The sequence below is a fragment of the Protopterus annectens genome, chromosome 12.part0 (assembly GCF_019279795.1).
Source record: "Protopterus annectens isolate FY-2018-M chromosome 12.part0, PAN1.0, whole genome shotgun sequence".
Lineage (NCBI taxonomy): Eukaryota > Metazoa > Chordata > Ceratodontiformes > Protopteridae > Protopterus > Protopterus annectens.
The window spans coordinates 629,216,889-629,230,929 of record NC_056746.1 but is presented as its reverse complement, the minus strand read 5'-3'; the positions used below and the strand labels follow the sequence as shown (position 1 = coordinate 629,230,929).

General features: G+C 44.0%; 1 protein-coding gene across 1 annotated transcript in view; it reads left to right on the top strand.

The window, feature by feature from the left end:
• The window catches only part of LOC122816753 (lysosomal alpha-glucosidase-like), a gene marked incomplete in the record, with an annotated part of 907,240 nt that overhangs the window by 475,606 nt on the left and 417,593 nt on the right, over window positions 1-14,041 (top strand).

The following is a 14,041-nucleotide window of genomic DNA, read 5'->3' as shown; positions in this document are numbered from 1 at the left end:
TTTCCCTCTTGCAGAAAATGTCTCTGATTATTCTCTGGTTCATTGCATTTTCAGTTTACTGTTTTGCCCTTGACCTTTCTACAGCACCAAGATTTTATGATTTTTTTTTTACACAGAATGTCTAGCTCCAGTGATGGTTTTCTACTGTACACAGGGAATTCAAGTTTTCCCTGACATGGACAACATACTGATCCAAGCTATCTCCATGGACATCCTTCTTGAGTATGTACATTACATCTCCTGATAATCCTGGGATTCACAGTCGAGTTCAAAAAATCCCATTTCACACCAACTCAGGATATAGATTTTCTGGGTTGCAGACTAGACACACACAAAATGGATGCTTTTCTCCCTTAGGAAAAAAGTTCACAGTCTGGCCATCTTCTTCCAAAACCTGTACTCAGTGTCACACTACACAGTAAGATAGAGATTCTTAGGGCCTTGGGTTTCATGGAGGCTATCATCCCATTGCTTCTTCTAGCCAGACTACATGTGAGGAAAGTTCAGTGTTGTACCTGAAATCCGTGTGGTCCCAACACCCCCTGGACTTACTGATCCCTCACCTACCTTTCCTCAAAAAGGAGGCTTACTTTTGGGAGAAGGCCACGCTCAACCTAGGTCTTCCTTTCACCCCAGCCCCACCCAACCAAGTTCTTCACACACATGCCTTGGACAGGGCATAGTGGACATGGACAGGATCTCACTGAGCGCAGAGTAAATGGGCTTCTCCTCTCTTGAAGGAACATCACAACTTGAAAGAAATGACGGCTCTTCTGCAGGTACTGCAGATCTTCTCCCACGATGGAAACCAGGCGCACACACGGTGTATACAGAAGATACCACAGTTATGTGGTGTTTAAACAAATAGGAGGGCATAAAGTTTTACCCATTGTGCATTTTATCTCTGGAGGCATGGCACTTAGCCACACAAATGAACATGATGCTCACAGCTGCATACATTCCCTCACAGGAGAATGTGCTGGCGGACTCCTTAGGCAGGTCTCTGGAAGACCCTTCCAAATGGACCCTGAACAGATAGGTCTTTAGAACAATCAGGCACCAGTGAGGCACACCACAGATAGACCTTTTTGCTTCCTCCAAAAACTACCAACTTCCTCAGATCTGCACCAGTATCCCATCTCCTTTAGCTTGGAAGACAGAAAACAGAGGTAATCCAGAGGGCTTGAGTGAACTCTGGTATCCCACCTGTGACCCAGAGGGTGACAGGACTGACATGAAACAGAGTATAAGGGATTATTCCAGATAAATCAGCTAGCAGATCTAGGAGCCACTCTCTCTGATACTCTCCCTGTGGGAGGAATAAAGACCCCTTGTTAAGGTTTCCAGTCATTTATTCAGTTAGGTAGGGTAGATGGAGGAGTGTTTTTGTTCTAATACATTACATTCAACAGGTCAGTTATTTAAAGGCAGTTAGACTATGGTGGGAAGGTCCATGGGAGCTGATTGGAGGAAAATCTTGGAGATGAAAAAAGAGAAAAGAAGAGCCAATCCCAATGCTTAAAGGTTAGTCCCTTATTTGAATATTCCTGAAAGATCAATGAGTGTTTACCAGCTCAGCAGCCTGTGATCCTCATTCTTAGTTATTTATTTATTTTACATTTGTTGACCGGGATAGTCCGACTGAATACATGTCCATTTTCAGTGAAGGCCAGGGGAGAAAAACTCCTAACAAAACGGTTTTATTTTTATTTTTAACTTCTAACAAACAAAACTTGACAACACACTATGAGCTACAATTATAGATCTATATTTAAGAAAAGACTTTCGCCTGAGCCTCATCAGGTCCATCTAATAGAGTGCTTTACACTTTTATATTTAAAAATGCATGTTTTTACTGGGCTCTCATCAGACTTTATTAATATGTTTTGTAATGCATGTAAAATGAGAGGCAGTGTCTGCATCAGTGGAGGACATATTTTTTGAAAGCTTTATTACAGAACTTTTTTCCAGTCTTTCACATGTAATATGAGAGGCTGTGCCCACTTTTATAGGGCTTATCTCCTGACCTAAAATATGAAAGGCTAATATTTTCTTATGTGACAAAAAAAGGTTTATAGTGCCTGCTTATAAGAGGCTCATATACTTGATAAATGTGAACAGTCCCCATTCTTCTTTGTCTGAAGACAGACTTTTTTTATATGCAGGGGAGGTAGTCAAGTAAAGCTACACTAGGAGATTCCCATTTTTGAACAATACATGCATACAGTGGAAAACAAGTCACAGTGCTCATTTGTTTACAGAGCTCATGGATGTGCACAGGTAGGAGGAAAAAAGAAAGTAAAGCTTGAGACCTCAGAACCTTTTGTATAGGCTTTCTGTGCCCATAGAGTAAAAATCCACCAAGGGAAGGTAAAGCTTTTGTACCCTAGCTAGATGACAGCGGTCAAAACCCCCAAATGTTAAGAGTACTGCAACAGTGATTAGTAGGACATCTACTGTTACTGTTAAGTTCTTACACAGCTGTACTTTTTGGTATATTTTATTTTATTTTTTTTTGTAATGGCCATACTTTCTTGCAACAGATCCACTTTTTATGTTAAGTTCAAAGTGTAACCCATCTTTTTGTCATGTACCTTTGAAAACTGATATTCATTTGGTCTTTGGAATTCCTTGTGGAACTTCTCTCCCCATCCTCTTTTACTCAAGCGTTTACACAATTAAGTTTCTTCTGGAGGTTGGGCAGCATTTGTGTTGCTCTCGTCTGACAAACCTTTGTGCTGCCCTCATCCTAATAACATTGAGATATCCAGAGTTGCACACAGCAGTGTTTTGGGATATTAACAAATGTATGCTTTAAATAACTTTTGTTTCCTATGTCATGCTTTTTCCTGTGCTTCCCAGTCCCCACCAGCCTTCTTTGTTGCTTCACTTGTTTGCCTTCAATTCATATGATATGAATACCCCAAATCAATTTCGACATCTTTTCTATGTTTTTCCTCCATTTATGTGCTCCCTGTTTCCCATATATTCTGTTTTCATTGCTTTTATGATGTCATGTTTTAGACTGTAGAGAGTCTCTCTTTATGCTTCCTTTGTTTCAACAGGCCAGCATATCTTTCTACTTATTTATTCTTTTGATAACTGGGTGGGTGAGCTGGTCTGCTGACCCTTTTCAGTCATGACTAAGGCATAAGTAGACAGAAGTACAGAAGACAGTAAGCAGTAAAACATAGTCATAGTTATATGTAGAGGTATATATTTTACATATATGCACAGTAATGTTAAAGTGTACATAGTATTAAATGCAGTTGTTGAGAAGAAGAAAAAATACAGTGGAAAGGCTCAACAATGTGATTTTTGCGTAGCTTTACAATCATGGGAAGAAATCAACCTTGCAAGAAAACTTGGGTAAACAGTGCCGCTAAAAAAATTGCAGTCTACTTCCTTGTGCAAGTAGTCTTTTAGGACGGTTTTGAATTCTAGTAATGACTGATGTTTTTTTACTTCAGCAAGCAGGTGGGGATCTAGGTAGCAGCACCTGCAGTTTTGAAGGGAGGTCTGATTAAGAGGGTACCGTCTTCTTGAGTTTGTCATCAGCACAAAGGCATGCTTTTAGATTTCTGTTTGTGGTATTGCAGAAGATTTGGAAATGAAGAGCTAGACAATCACATATTTTCATGCTACTCCACTTCCACAGGGAACTATGTTTTCTTCTGAATGGAGTGCTGTGTTCTTTGTATCCAGAGTTTTAACCATACTACCTCCCTGCTGATGTAAATCAAATCAGTAATTTGTTCTCTGAACTTTTTAATGGTACCACAAGATATTTTTTGCTAAAGTCTACATAGGCATGTTTTACTCCCTTTCTTGTCTACTGTCCTGGTTGCCCACTCAGAGATAACTGATAGCTTTTTCTAGCTTGATCATCTGCATGGAATCTGTGTTCCCTTGCGCCCAGTGTTCTCAGTGGCCTTCAGGTATTCCAGAATTCTTTCCTTCAGCAGAGATTCCTTGATTTTTCGTACAGCTAATACCATAGAGTTGATAGTTTGTGGATTGTTATACTGTCATGTTTGTGAAGATGAATGACCAGCTGTCTTGGTCAGTCTTTCAAGAACCTTACCATTCTCCTGTGATTTGTTTGATATTAATCGATGTCCTTCAAGGATGCATCTGCAGTCCTTACAAATGGGTTGTCCTGTCGTCAGGCAGCCCTTCGGTCGGCCGGATTCCAAAGTCTGGGTCTGGCCTCGGCTGGTGTCGCACTTCACCCGACGTCATAGCTGCAGTTATTCGGGTATAAAGGCATCAGCCGACGCCATTTTCCTCAGTCTTTCTTGCCGCGTGGCACCCGAAGCAGAAGCTGTTCGCAAGTGCCGGTCGGTCAGAACCAGAGATTACTACTACCGAATACTTCTACTATTACCGAAGACTTCTAAAAAGCTAAGTACCCCGTTGGGGACTCTTTCTTGCCTCAGCCGATGTCAGAAAAAGTGAATAACTGTTTAACTTGTGGGAAACAAATACCTCATAAAGATTTCCACTCTTACTGCTTACCTTGTTTAGACCCAGACCACGACGTAGCAGCTTGTCTAGCCTGTGCTTCTTTTAACTGACGGACGCTTAGACGTCGGTCGGAATTTGCTGAGGAGTTTTTCGGCTCCGATTTTGCTTACATTATGCCGTCGGATCCTCCGACTACGCAAATATCTAAAAACCGCAAGGAAAAGGACCGACACTCGCGGTCTGTGGTTTCGGCCGAAACCACGGTTAAGCCAACCGCGAGTGTCTCGGTTTCGGCTGAAACCGAGCAAGCGGTTCTTCCTTCAGCCGAAAACTTACCTCCTTCCGAGGCCTCTTCCAACCTGGTGGAATCGGCTTCTGAAATCCCTCCTGCTCTTGCAGTTTCTCAGGAATTATCTGACACTATTCCCTTGGATATCTCTACCCCTGCACGTGGAGCTGCTAGGCCACCTGCATCCATGTCCATTAAGGCCTTTGCCAGGGCTAAAGCAGCTAAAACTACTAAATCTGTGCCTGCTAAGACCCCCTCTCACAGGCCTAGCTCTAGTTCACAAATACTTAGTCTAGCAGAGGATCTCATTTCTTTAATCCGGGGATCCCAACCTCAACCAGACAGGGCCTCTCACCCACCTCCAGAGAAGAGGCCTAGAGCAGAGCCCCCTGAGCCAGTTTCTACAGATGATTCCTCTGATGATTCACATAATACAAACCCTCCAGAGGCTTCCTTCTCCCCTTATGAAGACTCTGATGCTGAAGAGTCCATTCCTTCTGCCTCTCCGCCTGAGGAATTTTCCTTTGGGGAAACCTTGCATGCTATGAGGGAACAATTTCAGTGGCAGGGCCAGGATTTTTCAGACTCTAGAAAAAGGCTTAGAACTTTTCTGCATTTACCACAACATAGGCCTTTAGCCATACCTCCAGTTCTCTCTGTTGTAGATGATGCATTTAATGATGCTTGTACTGCTCCTGATTCACTACCTCCGGCCCCTGCTAAGCCCGATAGGTACTACAGGGTCCCGGACACGCATTACCATTTGTATAAGGCTCCTTTTGCAGATCCCGAGACGATCTCCCAGGGTCCTAAGGCTGTAGCAGCTACCTCTACCAAAAAACCCCTCCCCTCTGAAAGGGAATCCAGGTCCTTAGAGAGATGGGGTAAAAAAGTTTACACTTCTGCTACTCTTTCAGCTAGGGCCTTGAACTGTCAATTCCACATGATCCAGTATCAAGAATTTATGCTAGACCAGTTAACCAAAAAGCTGTCCTCGGATGAACCATTAGACAAAAAATCTGTTCAGGAAATGGTACATAACATTCAGCAAGTCAGTAACCATTCCTTAAAATGCGGCTGTGATGCACTGGAGGCTTCCTTTAGATCAGCCATGACTGGCACAGTTATCAGAAGGCATGCATGGTTAAAAGAGCAGGCCTTACCAGACCATGTTAAATCAAAACTACTCGATGCTCCCATGGACAAGATCAATTTGTTTGGCTCTCCTGCACAACAGGTGCTGAAGAAGATGGAAGAGAAGGCAAAATCTGTCCAAACAGTGAAAGATTTCTTACAGGTCCAACCTCCAAGGTTTAGCAGGAATTGGCCCTCCAAGAATTGGTCCCTTCCAGACTCCTCCAGAGCTCAGAGAGGCAGGAATAGGCGTTCAAGAGGCAGAAGTCAATCCAGGGGTGCCTACAGGGGACGCCAGTGGCAGGGTAACAACCAGCGAGGTGCAGCCACAGACACAGCCACCAATACAACTACAGGACAATCACAGTGACTTGGCTCTAGCACCGCCTACCAGGGAACAACTAGAAGCACCCTTGGGCGGGAAGCTAGCTTTATTTTCAGTAAACTGGCATTACATCACAAGAGACAAGTGGATTTTGCAGACAATAGACCAAGGTTACAGGTTTCACTTCCATACTTTACCAGGGAAGAGAGGAATGCCAAACCTACCTCCAAATCAAAAGGCAGAAGCTCTAAAACAAATAACTCAGTTATTAAGGATGAGAGCTGTGGAAAAGGTACCATCTATGGAGCAAGGACAGGGATTTTACTCCAGACTCTTCCTGGTACCAAGAAAAGAAAGCAAATGGAGACCTATTCTCGACCTGTCCGCTTTAAACACCTTCCTCATTGTTCCAAAATTCAAAATGCTGACCCTACAGCAGCTTCTTCCCATGCTGGGCAAGGAGTCTTGGCTGGTAACTCTAGCTCTCAAGGAGGCATACCTGCACGTCCCCATACGACCAAATTGCAGAAGATACCTCAGATTTCTTGCAGGATCAGAGCATTATCAATTCTCAGCATTGCCCTTTGGCTTATCTACTGCGCCCAGAGTGTTCACGAAATGCCTGGCATCAGTAATTGCTCATTGCAGGCTTCAGGGAATCCAAATCTACCCTTACCTGGACGACTGCCTGATACAAGCGGACCACAAAAACAAGCTAGCAGAAGACTTGAAAAGGGTCATTTACCTACTACAAGCCCTGGGATACACAGTCAATATAAAAAAGTCAAGGCTGATACCATCCCAAAGGATAACCTTTTTGGGTGCAGAGCTGGACACATAGAGACAAATGGCATTCCTAACAGTAGAAAAACAGGAGCAACTCCCTCTCTACTTCTTGGCATTAACAAAGCAGAACCATCTAACAGCAAGAAAAGTCCTGCAAGCCTTGGGTTTCATGGCATCCTGCATAATATTGGTTCCACATGCCAGACTGCATATGAGAATGAGAAAGTTACAGTGGTACCTAAGGAATTTATGGTCTCAGCACAAGCACAGCCTAGAAATCCAAATTCCAATAATTCCATGCCTGAAGCAAGAATTCCAATGGTGGACTCAGGCCCGTCAGTCAAACAAAGGATTGCCCTTCCACAACGCTCAACCAAGCCAAACCATCACAACGGACGCCTCAGACCTCGGTTGGGGGGCACACATGCTGGACAAGTGCATACAAGGTTTATGGACTCAAGACCAGCTGCACCTACACATAAATCAAAAGGAAATGCTGGCAGTAAAACTGGCAATTCAGACATTCAGACCATTTCTTCGACAAGGTCAACTGTTGATAAGGACAGACAATACCACAGTTATGTGGTACATCAACAAACAGGGAGGCACACATTCGTACCCTCTATGCCGGATGGCAATGGACCTCTGGAATGTGGCCCTGAGTTACAACATTCAGTTACAAGCAATTTTTGTACCAGGAAAAGAAAACATTCTAGCAGACATACTAAGCAGAACTACCACGGATGCCCACGAATGGATGCTGCATCCGGACATCTTCAAAGCCATAACAAGAAAATGGGGACTCCCACAAATAGACTTATTTGCATCCCCATGCAATCACCAACTAAAGAAATTCTGCACAAGGACGTACCACCCACTTGCTTGGAAGGTGGACTCCCTATCTTTCAGTTGGAAAAACCTGACAGCATATGCATTCCTACCACTTCCTTTGATGCACAAGGTGCTATTGAAGATCAAAGAGGACCGTCCAAGGATCATTCTGATAGCTCCAGACTGGCCAAGACAACATTGGTACCCATTGCTGAGGAGCATGTCTCGGGAACAAATATGGCCCCTACCCCTTGTTCCCTTGCTGTTAACACAGAACAACTACAACACCCTGCATTCAAACCTGAAAACACTGCAGCTGACTGCCTGGAACATTGCATAAGAACAAATAACCCAAATTTATCCCAAAGGGTTAAAGACATTATCTTGGAGGCTCGCAGACCCTCAACAAGAAAAAATTATTCAGCAAAATGGAAAAGATATTTCATCTGGAGTACTGCAAAAGGAAAAGATGTGTCACTGGTAAACATAGCCAACATCCTGGAATACTTGGCAGAGCTCTTCCACAAAGGCCTGTCCTATTCTTCCATTAAGATTCATGCATCAACTATTTCAGCAGAATACAACTTGGATCCTCCAGTCTTCTCACATCCTCTGCTCAGGCAGTTTCTGAGAGGAATTAAAAATGTAAAACCACCTAGGAAACCACCATTGCCAGCATGGGACTTGAACTTTGTGCTAGAAAAATTGACACTCCCTCCTTTCGAACCAGCAGCAACAGCAGAATTACAATATTTATCATGGAAAACTGCTTTCCTGCTGGCAATCACTTCAGCAAGAAGGGTATCTGAGCTACAGGCATTAATGGCAGTACAGCCCTTCCTGATCTTCCATCAAGATAGTGTCCATGAGAACAAATCCTACTTTTATGCCTAAGGTGGTCTCCAGAGTATCTTTGAATCAGGCTATCCACCTACCTACATTCTTCCCCAACCCACAGAACAGGGGAGAAAGACTGTTGCATTCCTTGGATGTGCATAGACAATTACGCTACTACCTGGACAGGATCAAGGGCAATAGAAAAACTGACCAGCTACTGGTAGCATATGCAACAGGAATGGAAGGAAAAGCAATTTCAAAACAGACAATCTCTAAGTGGATAGGAAATTGCATTAGATTTTGTTACTCCTACCATGGGAAGAAAACTCCACAAAACATCAGGCCGCACTCTACAAGGGCTACAGCCACTACCACAGCTTTTCTACGAGGAGTGGCTACCAAAGACATTTTAGAGGCTGCTACTTGGAGCTCCGTGCATACATTTGCCAAGCATTATAATTTACCTTTATACTCTAGATCCCGAGCAGGTTTTGCCACTGCTGTTTTGCAAGGGATCTTAACTACACCATAATTTCATTTCTCCTCCTCCCCCAGTTTGGCTATGGTATTCTACCCATTTGTAAGGACTGCAGATGCATCCTTGAAGGACATAGTACAGTTTTGTACCTACCATAAATGTAGATGTCCGATAGGAATGCATCTGCAGTCAGGATTACCCACCCACCTTCCCCTCTGTGGTACTCCCAGGGTAATTGCCCATCTTGTAGCTAGCTGGGGGAATCTATTATGGTGTATTTGTTTGTATATATGTACATACATGCTTATTTTTTGTTTGCTCTCTACTATTTGGAACCATTTGCATTTATCCAAATTTAGCCTTCCTAGAGGGCACCTGGCATCTGGGGCAAGAAACACTGAGGAAAATGGCGTCGACTGATGCCTTTATACCCGAATAACTGCAGCTATGACGTCGGGTGAAGTGCGACACCAGCCGAGGCCAGACCCAGACTTTGGAATCCGGCCGACCGAAGGGCTGCCTGACGACAGGACAACCCATTTGTAAGGACTGCAGATGCATTCCTATCGGACATCTACATTTATGGTAGGTACAAAACTGTACTTTCTGATGTTTGTTCTGTAAGAGTTCTAAAGTGAGTTGCAGCAGGTCCTTTGCCTTATTCAGCATCACGTTTAGATAGCAAAATAACGTACTTGTGTAAAAGGACTGGGATTGTCCCCATTTGTGAGGCATTTCTACTGAATGGTTATGATAAATCTCACTCTCTCCTACCCTTTGTGAATACTGTCGAGTATTGATGTATTAGAATTGTTTTTTCCTTTTCCACTCAACCACATTCATTCTTTTAAGCTTATCTATTTGTTTTCTTTGCTTGCATGTCTTTTATGGCCTTTTTGTTACGCTGTTTCCTATGTTCTACTGCCTTTATTTAGTAATGTTGTCCTTCCTTTCCTTTTCTCATTTCCTTAGTGTTACTTATTTACCTCATTTTTTTTCTATATCTTTTTACCCAGTTCCTGTTGACCATTCAGCCTCTTCCAGGTGGACTTGTCCCATTGTTCCCCCACTATGGTTCAGGGGCAAGAGCTTTGTGGCACGGCTGTTAAACATGTAGCATAAGGGTAACTTGTGCCCTCACTGGCACAAAAACTGAATGCATTTCTGTAGGCCCGAACCTCACCATGTGGTGGTTAAGATGAACATTTGAATCACCAGAGGGATCTCCTGCATGCTGCTTCACACATGTTACAGTGGCTACTGCCACTGGCTGGAGAGTAACAAGCCATGTCCTCTCTGTCCACAGCTGCTGACATCTGAGACTTGATGCTAAAGTAATTTAGCTGACCAAAAAACATCTCCCCCTCCGAGGGTGAGGGAGTTGGCATGTGCCACTCACTTCCATTTCCCTTTGTTCTGCCATTCCAGTGCCCAAGACTGTACTGAATTCCGGCAATCTGGGTCACAGTCGGGGCTTCATCCCTGTGTGCCACCAAGCTGGCCACATTTCCTTCATGTTCGAAAGTATGTTTAAGAACCATTTTCCCCCTTTATTTGTTTGTTTGAGCCATGAAAAAGTGTGTTGCTTCTTCTAGCACAGTTTTCATACATCAGTCCTGTAGTTTATTACTTTGTGTTTTATACACACTTAAAAATATAATTCTCTACAAGGACAAAACAGTTCAGTGAACCAAGTGTATTTATAATACTTACAGTTAACACATTATTGGTCTTGAATTCAGTTCAGTAAACCTAAAGCCATATCATTGTTAGTACCGTGATTTGAGATTAATGGTGGGTTAGTTATGCTTGGTTCACTTGATTGTTTTCTCCTTGAAGTATTTTGCAGAGGCACTAGATGGTTTAACACGGTTTACTTCTGCTTAAAACTGAATAAGCTGCAGTACTTGTGTGATGCTTGTACTGGTTCTTTTCTTGCCATGCAGGAGGCTGCAGCGGGCCTGATTGCCAGAAGTCTTTCACCTTCCCCCTGTTGGCAGACGTCTATACAGGCTGATTTCCAGACATCTGAGTATAAAGCATGTGTCAGCTAGTGCCATTTTCAGTTCTTTATTGACATGGATTCTAATGATTAACACTGGTTTTATCTTGTGTTTTCATTTCATCGGTTGGCTTGAATTACCAGAGTTCAGATGCCTTCAGGTAAGTACCCAGCTGGGAATATTTTTTTCTTGTTTACTTTCAAAAAAAAAAGATATTAATGTTTTTTCCTGTGGGAAGCAGATTCCCCACAAAGATTTTCATTCACATTGGTTGTTTTGTCTATATCCTCAACATGACATTGCTAATTGCCAGTATTGGAAGAGTTTCTATTCCAAAACCATTAAGCATAGACCAAGTTCCTTCAGTTACAGATAGAGTCTAGCCAGGATTCCAGTAAGGCTGGCCTGTTGAATGTCTCAGCTTCCGATAAATACCTGACGGATGTGGATATTGGGATGAAGGGGATGTCCTTCAAGGATGCATCTGCAGTCCTAACAAATGGGTTGTCCTGGCCTCAGGCAGCCCTTCGGTCGGCCGGATTCCAAAGTCTGGGTCTGGCCTCGGCTGATGTCGCACTTCACCCGACGTCATAGCTGCAGTTCAGCGTGTATAAAGGCATCAGCCGACGCCATTTTCCTCAGTCTTTCTTGCCGCGTGGCGCCCGAAGCAGAAGCTGTTCGCAAGTGCCGGTCGGTCAGAACCAGAGATTGCTACTACCGAAGACTTCTAAAAAGCTAAGTACCCCATTGGGGACTCTTTCTTGCCTCAGCCGATGTCAGAAAAAGTGAATAACTGTTTAACTTGTGGGAAACAAATACCTCATAAAGATTTCCACTCTTACTGCCTACCTTGTTTAGGCCCAGACCACGACGTAGCAGCTTGTCTAGCCTGTGCTTCCTTCAACCGACGGACACTTGGACGTCGGTCGGAGTTTGCAGAGGAGTTTTTCGGCTCCGCTTTTGCTTATATCATGCCGTCGGAGACTCCGACTTCACAATTAGCTAAAAAGCGTAAGGAAAAGGACCGACACTCGCGGTCCGCGGTTTCGGTCGAAACCGCGGTTAAGCCAACCGCGAGTGTCTCGGTTTCGGCCGAAACCGAGTCCGCGGTTCTTCCTTCGGCCGAAAGCATGCCTCCTTCTACTGAGGCCTCTTCCAGCATGGCTGAATCTGCTACAGAAAATCCACCTGCTCTTACAGTTTCTCAGGATTTATCAGATACTATCCCCTTAGATGTATCTACTCCTGCACGTGGAGCTGCTAGGCCCCCTGCATCCATGTCAATTAAGGCTTTTGCCAGGGCTAAAGCAGCTAAATCTTCAAAGGCCGTGCCTGCTAAAGCCCCCTCTCACAGGCCTAGCTCTAGTACTCAAATGCTTAGTCTAGCAGAGGATCTCATTTCTTTGATCAGGGGAACCCAGTCTCACCCTGACAGGGCCTCTCACCCACCTCCAGAGAAGAGGCTTAGAGCAGAGCCCCCGAGCCAGTTTCTTCAGATTATTCCTCTGATGATTCAGAAAATACAAATCCTCCAGAGGGCCCTTATTCTCCATATGAGGACTCTGATGCAGAGGATTCCATACCTTCTGCCTCTCCTCCTGAGGAATTTTCTTTTGGGGAAACCTTGCATGCTATGAGGGAACAATTTCAATGGCAGGGCCAGGATTTTTCAGACTCTAGGAAAAGGCTTAGGACCTTTTACATTTACCACAGCATAGGCCTTTAGCTATTCCTCCAGTACTTACAGTTGTGGATGATGCATTTAATGATGCTTGTACTGCCCCTGACTCACTGCCTCCGGCCCCTGCTAAGCCCGACAGATACTACAGGGTTCGGACACACATTATCATTTGTATAAGGCTCCTATTGCAGATCCTGAAACTATTTCACAGGGCCCCAAAGCTGTAGCAGCTGCCTCTGCCAAAACCCCTCCCTCTGAAAGAGAATCTAGGGCATTGAGAGATGGGGTAAAAAGTTTATACTTCTGCTACTCTTTCGCTAGGGTCTTAAACTGTCAATTCCACATGATTCAGTATCAGGAATTTCTGTTAGATCAGCTCACTAAAAAACTGTCCTCGCCTGAACCTTTAGACCATAAGTCCCTTCAGGATTTGGTGCATAACACTCAGCAGGTCAGTAATCATTCCTTAAAATGCGGCTATGATGCACTGGAGGCTTCCTTTAGATCAGCTATGACTGGTACAGTGATCAGAAGGCATGCATGGTTAAAAGAGCAATCCTTACCAGACCATGTAAAGTCAAAGCTTCTAGATGCTCCCATGGAAAAGCACAGTTTGTTTGGTTCCCCTACACAGCAAGTGTTGAAGAAGGTGGAAGAAAAAGCTAAATCTGTCCAGACAGTCAAGGATTTCTTACAGGTCCAGCCTCTGAGGTTTAGTAGGAACTGGCCTTCCAAGAATTGGTCCTTTCCAGACACCACCAGAGCACAGAGAAGCAGAAATAGACTCCCTAGAGGCAGAGGTCAATCCAGAGGTGCCTACAGGGGACGTCAGTGGCAGCCTAATAGCCAGAGAACTACTGCCACAGATCCAGCCACTACCACTTCCACAGGACAATCACAGTGACTTGGCTCTGAAACCGCCTACCAGGGAACAACTGGCAGCACCCTTAGGCGGAAAGCTAGCCTTATTTTCAGTAAATTGGCATTACATTACAGGAGACAAATGGATTTTACAGACAATAGACAAAGGCTACAGGTTTCACTTCCATACTCTTCCAAGGAAGAGAGGAATGCCAAACCTACCTCCAAACCAAAGGACAAACGCTCTACAGCAAATAGACCACTTACTAAGGATGAGAGCTATAGAAAAGGTACCGGCTATGGAACAAGGACAAGGATTTTATTCAAGGCTTTTCCTAGTACCAAGAAA